This window comes from Lithobates pipiens, unplaced genomic scaffold (genome assembly GCF_037356315.1).
Source record: "Lithobates pipiens isolate NorthernLeopardFrog02 unplaced genomic scaffold, aLitPip1_a1.2 Scaffold_27, whole genome shotgun sequence".
NCBI classification, from domain to species: Eukaryota; Metazoa; Chordata; class Amphibia; order Anura; family Ranidae; genus Lithobates; species Lithobates pipiens.
The window spans coordinates 83,066,724-83,084,376 of NW_027507788.1; the positions used below are offsets into that span (position 1 = coordinate 83,066,724).

The following is a 17,653-nucleotide window of genomic DNA, read 5'->3' on the forward strand; positions in this document are numbered from 1 at the left end:
TGACCCCTCTACACCCTAGATATCCCCCCCAGCACTCTGACCCCTCTACACCCCAGATATCCCCTGCAGCACTCTGACCCCTCTACACCCCAGATATCCCCCACAGAATTCTGACCCCTCTACACCCCAAATATCCCCCCAGGACTCTGACCCCTCTACACCCCGGATATCCCCCGCACTCTTACCCCTCTACATCCCAAATATCCCCCCAGCACTCTGACCCCTCTACACCCAGATATCCCCCCAGCACTCTGACCCCTCTACATCCCAGATATCCCCCCAGCACTCTGACCCCTCTACACCCCAGATATCCCCCGCAGCACTCTGACCCCTCTGCATTCCAGATATCCCTCAGCACTCTGACCACTCTACACTCCAGATATCCCCCCAGGATTTTGACTCCTCTACACCCCAGAAATCCCCCCAGCACTCTGACCCATCTATACACAGATATCCCCCCAACACTCTGACCCCTCTACACCCTAGTTAACCCCCCAGCACTCTTACCCCTCTACATCCCAGATATCCCCCGCAGCACTCTGACCCCTCTACACCCCAGATATCCCCCGCAGCACTCTGACCCCTCTACACCCCAGATATCCCCTGCAGCACTCTGACCCCTCTACACCCCAGATATCCCCTGCAGCACTCTGACCCCTCTACACCCCAGATATCCCCTGCAGCATTCTGACCCCTCTGCACCCCAGATATACCCCCAGGACTCTGACCCCTCTACACCCCAGATATCCCCCCAGCACTCTGACCCCTCTACACCCCAGATATCCCCCAGCACTCTGACCCCTCTATACCCTAGTTAACCCCCCAGCACTCTGGCCCCTCTACATCCCAGATATCCCCACAGCACTCTGACCCCTCTACACCCTAGATTTCCCCCCAGCACTCTGACCCCTCTACACCCCAGATATCCTCCGCAGCACTCTGACCCCTCTACACCCCAGATATCCCCCCAGGACTCTGACCCCTCTACACCCCAGATATCCCCCGCACTCTTACCCCTCTACACCCCAGATATCCCCCCAGCACTCTGACCCCTCTACACCCTAGTTATCCCCCCAGCACTCTGACCCCTCTATACCCTAGTTAACCCCCCAGCACTCTGGCCCCTCTACATCCCAGATATCCCCCCAGCACTCTGACCCCTCTACACCCTAGATTTCCCCCCAGCACTCTGATCCCTATACACCCCAGATATCCCCCCAGCACTCTGACCCCCCTACTCCCTAGATATCCCCCCAGCACTCTGACCCCTCTACACCCCAGCTATTCCCCCAGCACTCTGACCCCTCTATACCATAGATATCCCCCCCATCACTCTGACCCCTCTACACCCTAGCTATTCCCCCGCAGCACTCTGACCCCTCTACCCCCCCGAATATGCCCTGCACTCTTACCCCTCTACATCCCACATATCCCCCAGAACTCTGACCCCTCTACACCCCAGATATCCCCCCCAGCACTGTACTCACCTATACCAAGCAAGCAGGCAGAAAAAGGGGCGGAGGAGGGAGCATCCCTCTGGCATTCCAAGCCCTTCTGTGCAAACAATGCTGGCAGCTGGGCTCACCATGACACCATCCACAATGCTACTTCCGCAGATGGGCTCTCAGGGCTGCCGACTCAGCAGCTCTCACTTCAGCACTTACCCCGCAGTCTTCGAGTTCTGTGCATTCACGCTGCATTAGGTGGGTCAGAGCATCACTGGCGCTCCGGCCCTGCCCCTCCCTGCTGGCTGTGAAGTAATAGGTATAATTCTGCACATCAAGGTGCACTGCTGCCAGCCTGCCTTTCCTGTGTATCCATCACGCTCAGTGCCATCATGGGGCCCCCAATTTTGGGGCAGCATGGGCTCAAGGGCCAGCTGCTTTTGGAAAAGTGCAGGGGCCCCCCATGCAGCTGGGGCCCCGTGGGCAGTTCCACATGGCTCCCACTATCCCCTGGACTCTTGGACACACGCAGGCAATATGAATTCCAGCGAGTCCATGCCTGATGAGATAAAGATTGTTGGGCACACTAGCTGTCACCAAGTTATGGGGCCCCTCTTTGTTGTTAATGGAACATGGGCCACTGGGAAAGAGCATGCAGCTTCATCTTCAGCCCCATTCATGTGGTGGACACTGTGCTAACTGGCTCCAGAATACTGTCTATGCAGGGGGTGGATTCCTTGTACACTAATCTCTGGAACTTCTGCTGCTACCTAGACATCCAGACCCGAAACAAGCATTCTTATTCTTATATTCAGTTGTATAATGTGTGTCTTTAGGGCTTTATTTTTGACACACAGGGACGGGCAATGGGCATTCCTTCATTGACAATAGGGAAAGTGTAGAGAAGTGTGGGGCCCTTTAATCAAAGGTTCTGCTGCATGCATTTCTTGTCACTGCTACTTGTTATCTTGGGTTATTTAAGGGCCAGTGGGTGGAGATAGTTGGCTCTGCACAGGAAGGAAGTTAAAGTGGTGTTCCACACACAAAAAAATGATTAAAATTCCTAAAAAAATAAAAAATAAACATTTGGAAAATTTTGGGAAAAAAAACATTTTTAACTCACCTCTAAATGCCTGCTGCTAGGGGTTCCCTCATAGTCTACCTCCTTCAGTGCCTGGGCTGGTGACATCACTTCCCCTCGGAGCAGGAGGGGCTCAGCTCTGCTCCCTCCCTCCTGTCAGTCATCTGGGACAGATCCCAGATGACTGCGCGTCCAATCATGGCACGTGGCACCGCTCACGCATGTGCAGTGGGTGCCCAGCTGTGAAGCCACAGCCGGGTGCCCAAAGTTGCAATGCCGGTGCTGACGAACGGAGGGGGGGGAATGAGCGGGGCTTTGTTCCCCCACATCGTTGGACCCTGGGACAGGTAAGTGTCCGATTATTAAAAGTCAGCAGCTGCAGTATTTGTTTGCTGACTTTTAATTGTTTTTTTTTTTTAAGGGGAACTCCTCTTTAAGAAGGAATGTTCTTGTAGATCGCATATCAATATGCAATCACGTGAGTCCTTTGAGGGCTGAGCTGCATGCTCTTTGAGGGAGTGCCAGGACTGCTCCCTGGTGGGAGGCAAAGAAAACATTTGCCCCTTCATTACCAAAAGAGTGTTAGGGTAAGCTAACTGAATAGTGTGAACACTGTGGGGGAGATTTACTAAAACTGGTCCACACAGAATCTGGAGCAGCTCTGCACAGAAACCAATCAGCTTCCAGGTTTTATTGTTGAAGTTTAATTAAACAAGCCAAAGTTAGAAGTTGATTGGTTATTATGCAAAGCTGCACCAAATTCTGTGTGCTGCAGTTGTAGTAAATCTCCCCCCTGAGTCTCTTGAAATGGTGCTGTGTAATACCGCGTACACACGATCAAACAATCCAGTGGAAAAGTCCGGCAAACTCAAGTCCGCCGGACAATCCCCCCGTGTGTAGCCTCCGGCGGACTTTTTTTACCCAAAAGTACGGTGGACTTAGCAAGTAGTTTTGCACTCCAATCTTCCCGTCGGTCTCGCATTTCGGCGGACAATCCGGCCGTTGGTATGCCAGTCCGCCATACTTTTGAAATGAGCGAACTTTCCTCCGCATGTGTGGGCGAGTCCATTCATTTCAAAAGTACGGCGGATAGTCCGGCGGACTTAGTACGCCGTATTAGTCCGCTGAAAAAGAAGTGTATGACTGGGAAGAAACAAGTACGTACCTTTGCTGGATGTCAGATTTTGTGAATTTTATTAAAGAATTCACCTTTCTTTAAGAATGCAAATGGCATAAAGACAATCATATATTATCTGGGGGGAAAAATTATTAATGTGGCCTCTGGTAATAAATTAATTATAATTACAATAAAGACTGTACCATCATCCAGAATTTGAATATTAAAGAAACTTTGGAGCCTAATTCCAGTTAGGCTACCAGGGAGGGCAATTGGACTATCACGGTACAATAAAAAAAAAAAACAATACAGTTGAAAATCATAACAAAAATGTATAAAGATTTACAGATGGTTCTCTTGTTGTAGGAACTTGTGTTTGGAGGAGAGTGAAGAGACATTAGTAAAGAGTTTGGGGCTCTCTAGTTGTGCTGCTTATTTAGGCTCTTGCAGGCTGGCTGCTGCCTAGTGTTTCAGAGGGGTGATGAGCTGGGTGGTGATTTTCAAACTCTGTGGTGCTGCCCCTGGGTGACTTGGGATTTTGGGTCCCTGTGACAGGAACTTGGGAAGCCCCAGCAAGATTACCGTAAAAAGCCACTATGAAGCCCCAGAGTTGAGCTTCCCTATTGGCCCGTGTGGAGAGGAGAAATCTTTGATCAAATGGAGGACACTGCCCCTGGACTGAAGACATCCAGTGATCTGTACCCAAAGGGTTAACTGCTCTGCAGAAAGTAAACCTGTGCTACATGCTCACAGGAGCTAAAATAGTGTAATTACTAATGCTGGATGGCAGATGTGTACATTGTTCTGCAACTGTACTTTAGTTGTTGGTCAAACTGACCTCTGAAGATTAATCAGATAAAGACAATTAAAAAAGAAGAGGGTGGTATATCTTGCCCATTGTCTACCTGAAGAAATGCATGCCGCTTGTTAAACTCTGCACTCTGAATTAAAAATGTTGTGGTCACAACATGTTTACAGCCCTGTTTGGCTGTATTGTTAAAATTCTGGGGGTGACAAGAGGGCAGTAAAACCGCATCTAAGCCATCTGTTTTTACTACTCCCGGCTGCACATCTGAAATAGCCCTATTTACAAAGCCACGTGGACATACATTTTACAAAGTGAATCGTCTACTCCTTTACCAAATAAATATGGCACATAGACTCGGAGAAAGAAGCAGTAGAGCACAACCATTCTGTAGCACTACAAGGCAGAAAACAGATCCTGGGTATGTTAATGAGCATATATGGCTGCCCCATGTACATTTTGTTTTCAAATTTTATATTATATTAAAAGAATTTTCAAAACATCAACACATATTAATAGTATTATTTACAGTAAATCCAGCTGACTTTTTTTTACTGATTAAATGATTAAACTGTATGCTTGTTGTGTAAGTCCATATTCCAAGATGGTTCAAAATATATCTTTCCTATGTGTAACGGAAATCAATAAATAATTACCTTAATGAATTTTCATTAATATAATAATTTATTAACCACTTGATGTCCACAGGCCCCTTAAAAAAATGATGATTACAAATGTAACCAACTGCCAGTGACTTTCCTATCTAAAGGTATCCCTAAAGTGGCACTAAGGCTCAGGTCATTGATATGAATCGGATGCGTTTTGAACCAAATTTGATTTGCATTACATGTGAATAAAGCTGGCTTTCTATGGAGCTGGTTCACATATGTGTGGTGCAGTGACAGTGCGAATTCTCTGCAGGTTTAAAAAGAGTCGTGTGCATTTTTTAGAATTCATATAGGTTGTGGCTGATGGTTGCCAACATCCCTTAAAGAGGAAGTAAACCCTGATGAGTTTACTTCCTCTTTTTTTCCCTGCAAAGGTAAAGCATAATGGACTACTATGCATCGCATAGTAGCCCATTATGTGTCACTTACCTGACACAGGAGCCAGCGAAGTCGCCGCTGTCCCCTGTAGTCCGCCGCATCAATCTTGCTGGTGGCGTCTCGCAGCTCCGCCGCTGTCATTCGGCGAAGCCGCGATGACGTCACTCCCGCGCATGCGCACGGGAGTCGACAAATGCGGCAGCTCCATTCTTGGAACTGCCGCGCTCAGTATGCCTGCGCGCCGCTGTCTACGGCGCATGCGCCGTAGACAGCGGTGCCCGTTTTCGGGCAAATATCTCCTAAACCATATAGGTTTAGGAGATATTGCTTGGACCTACAGGTAAGCCTTAATCTAGGCTTACCTGTAGGTCAAAGTGGTTTGTAAGGGTTTACAACCACTTTAATTACATATAAATAGAAAGAAAACCCTCATATATGGGACTTTAAATGACAAGCGAGTAATGTTTCATAATAAGTTGTAACTTGAGATGATGTAAAAAAAAAAAATGTCCAAAAAAAAAATCTTTAGTCGTATCACAAAGTATAAAAACATGTTGTACAAAGCTAACTTGGTTATTCCGATCATAAATTTATAATACAATATACCTGTAGTAAGTTATAGAGTTCCCACTTGAAAGCACCAAACAGAAAGCTGCAGATAGTGAATACCCAATGCGTTTAGAAATTTGTTTTCGTAATGTTCTTCAGGGGTGTATATAATGTGGAAGTGGGGAGCTACATTCTCTAATAAGAACATGGATGAATAAAAATGTAGCGCTATAAAACCGAAATGTGTATACCATGTGTGACAAGTGTATATAAGCGTTTGTTGTGACAAACTGGATTCATATAAACTGGTGCAACAAAATAGGTGCAAAAATAAACTATATTACTAAAACACCAGTATCTCATAATACAATGGCATATAAACAGTGACCCAAAGGTAAAGTGCATCAATGCAATGGTAAATCAGTGCATACAAATTAAAAAGGGAAAAAAAATAGATATGTGCAAAGCAATGGAAGATCACTGAAAAGTGAATGAAAGTTCAATAAGAACCAAGTCCCACTTGGTCTGCTGAAATATCCACACTGAGAACCAAACTGGTAGAAATGGGATCAAAATCTGGGGTACAAGGCAACTAGAAGAACCAAGGCTGATGTGAAATCACCCGGGATAGTGCGTCCACCACCTGGGGTAAGGTATTGGTACTCTTCCCGGAGACTGTGGACCCACGTGCCAGTGGCAGCGAGTCAACCAAGCTTAAAGGAAGGGAACCAGAAATCGATAGTCCCAATGATGCACACCAAGATCCCGTCCAATGGATATTCAAACATAGGGGTCATAAAAAAAAACCTCCACATGGTGAAGATAGTTAGTTAGTTAGTAAGGTTGAATAAAGACACCAGTCCATCTAGTTCAACCTGAGTGTCTACAATTGTCCCTATCCCTGTACTTTACACACTCACATTGGTCCCTACCCACAATCCAAGGTCCCTGTTCATATACTAGGGCCAATTTTGGACAGATGCCAATTAACCTACCTGCATGTCTTTGGTTTGATGTGTACAAATAAAATGTGATTACAGATTCAAACGCAATATGAAGAGCTAGGCTAGCAAACGCAACATGTTTCGTCCCACTGGACTTCAACTGGGGTATTAGCCCGCTCTTCCACATTGCACATTATATATATATATATATATATATATATATATATATATATATATATATATATATATAAATAAATAATTGATAAGCAAATGAAGCCAACAATCGCAACGACCTGGCCCCATTCCCGGCACCCAAAACCAACACCTCTTTCCAATGGTTGATGAACTGAGAGATGTCAAACTTATAACGCCATGCGTGATGTCTAAGCCCTTGTACACACGGTCGGAGATTCCGACACCCAAATCTGTCGGAGTAATTCCAACGGATTAATTCCGGAAGAGGTCCGGAAGTGATGTTGCATACACACGGTCGGACTAAGTTGTCGGAAAATCTGATTGTACATAATGTGATGACGTTATTTCATTACGACGGGACTACGTTCAGGCTAGTAGCCAATTGCTTTGGTCTAGGAATTTTATCTGAGCATGCGTGGCACTTTGTCCGTCGGAGTAGGCTACACATGATCAGAGTATGTCCGATAGGAGCATTTTGTCGGAAAATTTTACCGGCAAGTTGGAAAACTTGGTCCGTCGGATATTCCGACGGAAACAGTCTGATGCAGACCACACACAGTCGGAATATCCGACAAAACGGTCCGATAGGAAACATTCCGTCGGAATCTCCGACCGTGTGTACAAGGGCTAAGCCTCACTCTGGTCTAACCAGAAATAACATCGCCAACATCTCTATTAGCATATTCACCAAGCCTCAAGTTGAGTATGACTCAAACCTTGATTTGACAAAAATAAAAACAAACAGACAATATGTCTTACAAATTAAATGTTTCTACTACACTACTAAAAATGGAATGAATATATATGAAATGTCACCTATAAAGTCAAATACACTGGAACATATCCTTCATATAATAAAATAGCATGTATGAAAAAAAAAAAAGAGGGGGGGGGGCAAATTTGTCAATAATCTGAAATGAGGTTCCAGACGGATCTTTATTGTGATATTTTGAATAAAGACGTGGAACACTGTAATTGATACGTCCCTTTTTGATGCTGGCCAGATGTTCAGTGACCCTCACTGAAAAGGTTCTAATAATACGTCCCACGTATTGTTTTTCGCAGGGCCAAGTCAGCAAATAAACTATATAACGAGTGGCACAGGTAATGAAATGTTTAATGTAATATGTACAATGAGTGGCCGTGGATGTGAATGTTTCAGATTTTCTCCTCCTACAGGTATTGTGTAAACACACGTTACATCTTCGACAGGGGTAATACCCTTTGCATTCATGGAAAAAATAAGTCTTCATGGGGGGGGGGGGCAATAACATTGGGAGCAATTTGTCTTCCCATGGATTGTGCCCCTCTGTAATTAACACCTGCTTGTTTAGGAAGAACGGGACCCAAAAATCTGCCCCTTTTAAGGAGCTTCCAGTGTTTATTAAAAATGCCCCTAATTTGCCTGTATTTGGATGGAGAATGTTGTAAAATTTACCACCTAGACTTGGTGTCTTGTATAGGTTTAGGGCAGTCTACTAATGATGTATTCCTATCTATGGCAGAGGCCTTAGTGATTTCCTCATTCAGATCCATAGGTCTATAACCTTTCTCCATAAATCTTTTCTTCAAAACCTGAAACTGAAGGTTAAAATCCATTAGGTTGGTACAATTAATTCGCAGTCATAAAAATTGACTGTGTGGGACTGACTTTAATCATTAACTGTGATGACAACTGTCTACCAGGATGTACCCATTTAGATCAGTAGTATTAAATTCCAACTTATGGTCAACACCGGAAATCTCAAGGTCCAGAAAATGTATGATAGAATGATTAGCTTCGTAACTCAATGAAATACCTCTATTGTTGTTATTGAGCAATGCCATAAATTCTCTCAAGGAATCAAGGTCCCCCTTCCTTTACAAGACATATTGTGGTTTATTTACTAAAGGCAAATCCACTTTGCACTACAAGTTCACTACAAATGCACTTGTAAGTGTAGTCGCTGTAGATCGCTGTAGATCTAAAGGGGAAGCTGATTTTATCATCCAATCATTTGCAATTAAAAATGCTGTTTTTTTACCTTGCATGTACCCCTTAGATCTACAGCTAGTGCACTTGTAGTGCAAAGTGGATTTGCCTTTAGTAAATAACCCCCATTGCCTGTTTGTTTTTATTTTTTTCCAAATCGAGGTTTGATTAATACTCAACTCAAGGCTTGGTGAATACGCTAATAGAGATATTGGCGATGTTATTTCTGGTTAGGCCAAAGTGAGTCTTGGACATCACGCATGGAGTTACATGTTTGACGTCTCTCCGTTCATCGGCCCTCACGTCTCTCCGTTCATCGGCCCTCACCCTCGAAACCACTCACCCTTGGTGATGGTTTTGGGTGCCGGGAACAGAGCCACTCCATTACGATTGTTTATTAGCGTATCAATTATTTATTCTCTCTCTCTCTCTCTCTCTCTCTCTCTCTCTCTCTCTCTCTCTATATATATATATATATATATATATATATATATATATATATATATATATATATATATATATGTGTATATGTACAATGTGGAAGATCGGGCTAATACCCCAGTTGAAGTCCAGTGGGACGAAACACATTGGATTTGCTAGCCTAGCTACTGTGTTGGAATCTGTGATCACATTTTATTTGCATACAAAAAGCCACCTTTTGACCTACACCATGTGGAGGCGTTTTTTCTTATTATGCCCAATGTCACGATGTCCATAATATTTTTAAAATAAATCTACCTTTTGACTTACACCATGTGAAGGCGTTTTTTTCTTCTTATTACACCCAGGTTTGAATATCCATTGGATGGTATCTTGGTGTGCATCGTTGGGACTATTGGTGACCTGCATTGGCGTTCCGGTTCCCTTCCTCTAAGCTTGGTTGACTCACTGTCGCTGGCACGTGGGTCCACAGTCTACGGTAAGAGCACTTCCCGTACTATCTTGGGTGATTTGACATCAGCCTTGGTTCCTTGTACCCCAGATTTTTATCCCATTTCTACCAGTTTGGTTCTCAGTGTGGACATTTCAGCAGACCAAGTTGGACTTTGTTCTTGTTGAATTTTTATTCACTTTTCAGTGATCTCCTATTGCTTTGCCCATACAGTATCTCACAAAAGTGAGTACACCCCTCACATTTTTGTAAATATTTTATTAAATATTTTCATGTGACAACACTGAAGAAATGACACTTTGCTACAATGTAAAGTAATGAGTGTACAGCTTGTAAAACAGTGTGAATTCACTGTCCCCTCAAAATAACTCAACACACAGCCATTAATGTCTAAACCGCTGGCAACAAAAGTGAGTACACCCTTAAGTAAAAATGTCCAAATTGGGCCCAATTAGCTATTTTCTCTCCCTGGTGTCATGTGACTCCTTAGTTTTAAAAGGTCTCAGGTGTGAATGGTGTGTTAAATTTGGTGTTATCACTCTCACTCGCTCATACTGGTCACTAGAAGTTCAACGTGGCACCTCAAAGAACTCTCTGAGGATCTGAAAAAAAGAACTGTTGCTCTACAAAAAGATGCAAGTGCTCAGCGTCATGTCCAGAGGTTGTCTTTGGGAAATAGATGTATGAGTGCTGCCAGCATTTCTGCAGAGGTTGGAGGGGTGAGGGGTCAGCCTGTCAGTGCTCAGACCATATGCCACATGCTGCATCAAATTGGTCTGCATGGCTGTCATCCTAGAAGGGAGCCTCTTCTAAAGATGATGCACAAGAAAGCCTGCAAACAGTTTGCTGACGAAAAGCAGACTAAGGACATGGATTACTGGAACCATGTCCTGTGGTCTCATGAGACCAAGATAAACTTATTGGGTTCAGATGGTGTCAAGCATGTGTGGTGGCAACCAGGTGAGGAGTAGAAAGACAAGTGTGTCTTGCCTACAGTCAAGCATGGTGGTGGGAGTGTCATGGTCTGGGGCTGCATGAGTGTTGTCGGCACAGGGGAGCTACAGTTCATTGTGGGAACCATGAATGCCATCATGTACTGTGACATACTGAAGCAGAGCATGATCACCTCCCTTCAGAGATTGGGCCGCAGGTAAGTATTCCAAACATGATAACAGCCCCAAACAAACCTTCAAGATAACCACTGCCTTGCTAAAGAAGCTGAGGGTAAAGGTGATGGACTGGCCAAGCATGTCTCCAGACCTAAACCCTATTGAGCATCTGTGGAGCATCCTCAAACAAGGTGGAGGAGCGCAAGGTCTCTAACATCCATCAGCTCCCTGATATCATCATGGAGGAGTGGAAAAGGACTCCAGTGGGAACCTGTGAAGCTCTGGTTAACTCCATGCCCAAGGGGGTTAAGGCAGTGCTGGAAAATAATGGTGGCCACACAAAATATTGACACTTTGGGCCCAATTTGGACATTTTAACTTCGGGGTGTATTCACTTTTGTTGCCAGCAATTTAGACATTAATGGCTGTGTGTTGAGTTTTTGTTGAGGGGACAGCAAATTGACACTGTTATACAAGCTGTACACTCACTACTTTACATTGTAGCAAAGTGTCATTTCTTCAGTGTTGTCACATGAAATGATTGAATAAAATATTTACAAAAATCTGAGGGGTGTACTCACTTTTGTGAGATACTGTATGTATTTGTGTTTTCCATTTTTAACTTGTATGTATCGATTTACCTTTGCACTGATGCACTTTACCTTTGAGTCACTGTTTATATGCCATTGTATTATGAGATATTGGTGATTTGGCAACGCAGTTCATTTTTGCACATATTTTGTTGCACCAGTTTATTTGAATCCAGTTTGTCACAACAAACACTAAATGTCAATTTTATAACGCTGAATTTTTATTCATTCACGTTTTACATTTTGTCACATTGCAGTGCTAGCTGTTGTATTTTCACCATTGCATAGTAAGCGCAGTAATTTCATTCATTTTTATATAAGAACATAACATTAAATATATTGCAAAAGATGCACCTTATTACATGTCTTTTAACAACTTTCTTATTATATCTGTTTAGAGATGTGGTTGAGCGAATAGCCAGGGTTAAAAACATGAACAAACACAGACATTGTCCTCCAGTCGCCACCAGGGGATAGCAAGGCCAGGTCGGCCGACCTGTTAGTCACTGTTGTCAGTCACAAAGCAGAAAAGACGGTCTCAGGACGTCCTCCTGCTTGCCCCCTTTGGACTCAGCTGATAACAGATCGGGGTAAAGGGCCAATCACAACAACCCTTTACCACGTGATTAGCTGTGTACAATGAGAGCTGATTGCAGGATGTAAACACAAGCCGGTTATCGGCTTTTCCTGCCTCATGTTGACAGCGTGAGAGAAAAAAAGAGCCAAAAACCGTCTTGTGTTAACCTTCCAGGGCAGTATTCCTGAGTTTGACTTGGGGTGAAAATTAAGTACCATTAGGGGTAACCCTGAGCCACAGGATTGCATCGCAGGATCCAGGAAGCGGTTACTTACTTTGTTCCCAGGATCCTGCAATGTACTCCCGCTGTGTCCGGTGGCCGGATCCTTCGTCTGATGCTCTTTGTTCCGGGTCTCATTCCCTGTGAGCGTTGCAACGCATGGGGGAGCGGAACCTGGCAGCAATTTCAAAAAATATAAAACACAACACACTCTCATGACATTGTAATCTTATTGGATTACATTGGTGTATAAAATCATTTGACCTCAGTTTGTCCCCAGTGCTTTGTTCAGTGCCCTGTCTGCAGTTTTACTGTTCTTTCTGACATTCTTTCTGCCTGGAAACCTGAGAACATCCATGGCATCCAAAAAGCATGCCTCGACATCAAAATCGGTTTATGACCTGCTTGAAAACAGCAATAGTGATTCAGAATCACTTGCAGAATTGAGCGATAGTGATTCATGGGGAAATTAGTTATCAGACACGGAAATTGATGACAGCGATGATTCTGCAACTGAGCTCAGTGATGTGCGAACTTGGTGCTCTATTGACTGTGGTATGGATCACGCAGCACCCCCAAGATTCCCAGCACCTGGTATGAAAGTGGATATTGAAGATGACAACCCCTTGGCATACCTACAACTATTTTTGACCGATGAGGTTATTGAAAAAATAGTTACAGAGACAAACCGGTACCAAGAGCAACAAGCTACTATGCATTGGAAGTTTCCAAGAAGTAGAAAGTGGGAACCAGCGACCAAAGATGACATTTGGAAATTTCTGGGCCTAATAATATTTCAGGGAGTGATGGGAAAACCCCTGCAGAAGTAGTATTGGACAACTAACAAATTACTTGCCACTTCATTCTTTGGCACTGTCATGTCAGAGTGCAGGTCTGATCATGGAATACTTACACTTCAAAAAAAAAAAAAAAAAAAGAATTTGGTGAAACTACGGTACTCATCCTGCAGCAAAACTCAAGAAAATTTGGGAAGCATTTCAAATGATTCTGAAAATTGTCCAATGGAGCTATGTGCCAGAAAGAGACATCAGCATAAATGAAAGTCTAATGGCCTAAAAGAGAAGGCTCAGCAGGATACAATACATGGTGTCAAAGAGTCCACGATTTGACGTAAAATCCTTCATGCTATGCAAATTATCAACTGGCTACATTTGGAATTCAGTCCTATACACTGGGAAAGGAACACAATTCAACCCAAAATACAGCAGCTATGGAATGACAACATCTTCTGTTCTTTCACTGATTGAGCCATTGCTAAACCAGGGATATTGCATAACTACCGACAACTTTTACACATCTCCTAAACTTTATGAGTTTCTTCTGCAGAACAAAACAGATGCCAATGGAACCGTTAGGGCTAACCGGCGTGACATGTCGCCAATATTTGGCAAGAAGAAGTTGAAGACTGGAGAAATGGTTGCCTGGCAGAAAGGCAAATTGCGATGGCGTGGCAAAAAAGATGTGTGCCTAATGAGTACAGTCTATAATACCTCCAGTGTTATAGTACGCACATAAGGTGGGAATGAAATCATGAAGCCATGATGAGTAGTGATAGACTACAATAACACCATGGAAAGTTTTGACAGAGCTGATCAAGCAATGACATTCTATCCAGCAATGAGGAAACAGCAAAAAAAATATTACAAAAGATCTTCCGGGATCTTCTTGAGAAATGCTTCTGGAATACCTACATTCTGCTGAAAAAAAAAGAGTGACAAGCCTGTGATTCATTCTGACTTTATTTGGAAAGTTGCCGAACTGATCTTTGTGAACCGCCAAACACCAATGGCTGTCAATAGAGCTGGACATCATGCTGCTGGTGTTGTCAACCCGGAATGCCTGACTGGTCGTCACTTCATGAACTACATCCCACGAACTGAGAAAAAGTCAGCACATACAAGAATGTGCATAGTTTGTTGCTCGAAGCGAGATGACAGTGCAAAGATAATCTGAAAGGAAATCAGGTTCCATTGTCCTGATTGTCATTGGACTTTGTGCAGTCCCATGCTTCAAACTTTTTCATATTTATTTTTTATTTTTTTCAGATGTTTACTAAACCAATATGCAGTGACTAGTAATATTGCACCCTTGTTTGGACAAATTTCAGTTTTTTTGATTTGATTACCCAGGATGTTTACTAAACCAGTGCAGTGACTAGTAATATTGCACCCTTGTTTTTAACATGCATTGAATAAAATATATTATTATTATATTATTATTTGTTATTATTTTTAGTTATTTATTATGTTATAATTTATGATTTTTTGTTTAAAACTTTATCATACCTGGGAAGTCTACTAGACTCTTGGACAGATTTAAGTGAGTTATGCCGTGTACACGCAGCCAGTTTTCCCGTCGGAATAAAGTCTGAAGGTTTTTCAGGCGGAATTCCGATGGAATTCCACTGAAACTGTCTTGAGTACGCGCGATCACACCAAAGTCCGACCGTCAAGAATGCGGTGACATACAACACATACAATGGGACTAGAAAAAGGAAGTTCAATAGCCAGTAGCTTCTGTCTCGTTCTTGCTTCAGAGCATGTGTTTTTGGTACGTCGGAGCAGACAAGCGGTTTTCCCGATAGGAATTAGTTCCGTTGGAAAAATTTAGAACGTGTGCTCTTGCTAGGTTTGTCAGAATTTTCAACGTAAACAGTCCGATGGGGCATACACATGATCGGCATATATACGATGAGAAGCTCCCGTCTGACTTTTTCTGTCGGACATTCCGCCCGTGTGTACACGACATTAGTCCTAAGAATTACAGTCCTACAATATAAAACGCCGAATTTCCATGCAACAAAAATCCGACATAATCATACCGCCAGATTAAAGGGACATCGGCACTGATAATCAGGGCACTGATTATTAGTGTCCTGATTATCAGTGCATTCCCAGCAGTGCCCACCAGTGCTGCCAATCAGTGCCCAACAGTGCTTACATACTAGGAGGAGCACAGCTGGGGGAGTCAATGGTGGAGAAGGATCTGGGTGTTCTGGTAGATCATAGGCTTAATAATAGCATGCAATGCCAAGCTGCGGTTTCCACAGAAAGCAAAATCCTTTCTTGTATTAGGAGAGGCATGGACTGCAGAGAGAGAGATATCATTTTTCCCCTGTACAAATCATTAGTAAGACCCCATCTGGAATATGCAGTTCAGTTTTGGGCACCAGTTCATGAAAAGGATATTGGGAAACAGGAGAAAGTGCTGAGAAGAGCAACCAAACTGATTAGAGGTATGCAGGAGCTCAGCTTTGAGGAACGATTAGCTGAGCTGAATTTAGTCTATCTTGAGAAGAGGAGATTATGGGGGATATGATCAACATGTACAAATAGATAAGTAGTCCATGTAGTAAACTTTGTGGTGAGTTATTACTTTAGGGTCATCACAGAGGACTCTTTATGTCTGGAGGAAAATAGATTTTATCTCCAAATATGGAAAGGCTTCTTCACAGTAAGAGCTGTGAAAATGTGGAATAGACTCCCTCAAGAGTTGGATCTGGCCAGCTCAGTAGATTGTTTTAAGAAAGTCCTAAATGTACATAATATAACTGCATACTAACATTTGTAGGTAAATTAGATCCAGAGAATATCTGATTGCCTCTTGGGGGATAAGGAAGAAAGTTTTTCCCCTGCTGGAGAAAATTGGATCATGCTTTATTTGGAGTTTTAGGATTGTATATGGGAGTATGTATGTATGTATGTATGTTCTATACAAGGACTTCTGTGTTACGATGGTCCCCTAAATCTCACAGGATTTTGTCATCTAGCCTTGGAACCCATAATAGGGGACAAATTAGCCCTCAATGGTCTCCTGCCATCCTGAATTAACAGTACAGTGCCACCTTCAGGTTGGCAGATATACTTCAGTCTATCGCCTACACCTGGGGAACTGTGATCTGTAGTTACACCCCTGAGCACAACACCAAACTGGTTACCACTTCTGTCAGCTATACCCAATACTGTGATGACAGCTTTGTTAAACAATGCTATTTTAGCTTGAGGCTAGTGTTCTGAACGGTTCAGGCATTGGTTATGTTCTTTTTAAAATATATTCTTGCATACAATAATTTTTTTCTGTTTTTATCTATATATTTGCATATCCTGTCCCAACTGGCTGTCACCCCACACAACATTAAGCACTTCAGCCCCAGAAGAATTTACCCCCTTCCTGACCAGAGCACTTTTTGCACTGCGTCACATTAACTGACAATTGCGCGGTCATGCGACGTGACTCCCAAACAAAGTTGACGTCCTTTTTTACCTACAAATAGAGCTTTCTTTTGGTGGTATTTGATCACCCCTGCGGTTTTTATTTTTTGCGCTATAAACAAAAAAAGAGCGACAATTTTGTAAACACATTATTTTTTACATTTTGCTATAATAAATATCCCCAAACAATATATAAAAAAAACATTATTTTTCCTCAGTTTAGGCTGATACGTATTCTTCTACATATTTTTGGTAAGAAAAAAAACACAATAACCGTTTATTGATTGGTTTGCGTAAAAGTTATAGCGTCTACAAGGGGCTAGTTTTATGGCATTTTTATTATAAATTTTTTCTTTACTAGTAATGGCGGTGATCTGCAATTGTTATTGTGACTGCGACATTATGGTGGACACATTGAACACTTTTGACACTATTTTGGGACCATTGTCATTTATACAGCGATTAGTGCTATAAAAATGCACTGATTACTGTATAAATGACACTGGCAGGGAAGGGGTTAAACACTAGGGGGCGATCAAGGGGTTAAGTGTGTCCTAGGGAGTGATTCTAACTGTGGAGGCGATGGGCTTCAACTCCGATAACAGGGAGTAGTGATCTCTGTCATGTCACAAGGCAAAACGGGGAAATGCCTTGTTTACATAGGCACTTCTCCGTTCTGCGGCTCCATGACCTGATTTTCCAGAGACTGGTGGACATCGAGTCCGCTGGTCCCGCTGGCATGGTCACGCTGTACACGGTGGGCGTGCCCCCCCCCTAGCCCCCCCCCCCCAGCCCCGGCTCTGCACATGCGGGTTGCGAACACCCTGAGCTCATCCTTGCTCAGCAGCACCAAACCAATAAAATGTTGGCTGCTGAGCA

At 43.3% G+C, this 17,653-nt stretch overlaps 1 protein-coding gene across 6 annotated transcripts in view; it reads left to right on the plus strand.

Moving 5' to 3' along the window:
- Positions 1-17,653, plus strand: part of LOC143933945 (galactoside alpha-(1,2)-fucosyltransferase 2-like) — a 299,455-nt gene that overhangs the window by 215,896 nt on the left and 65,906 nt on the right. For 5 of the 6 annotated variants that reach the window (XM_077457132.1, XM_077457136.1, XM_077457134.1 and 2 more), the window contains exon 2: positions 9,943-10,073. The exons of the other annotated variant lie outside the window; for it this stretch is intronic. The gene's annotated coding sequence lies outside the window, so the exon portion shown is untranslated. The remainder of the gene's footprint in view (positions 1-9,942; positions 10,074-17,653) is intronic. 6 annotated transcript variants of the gene reach the window in all.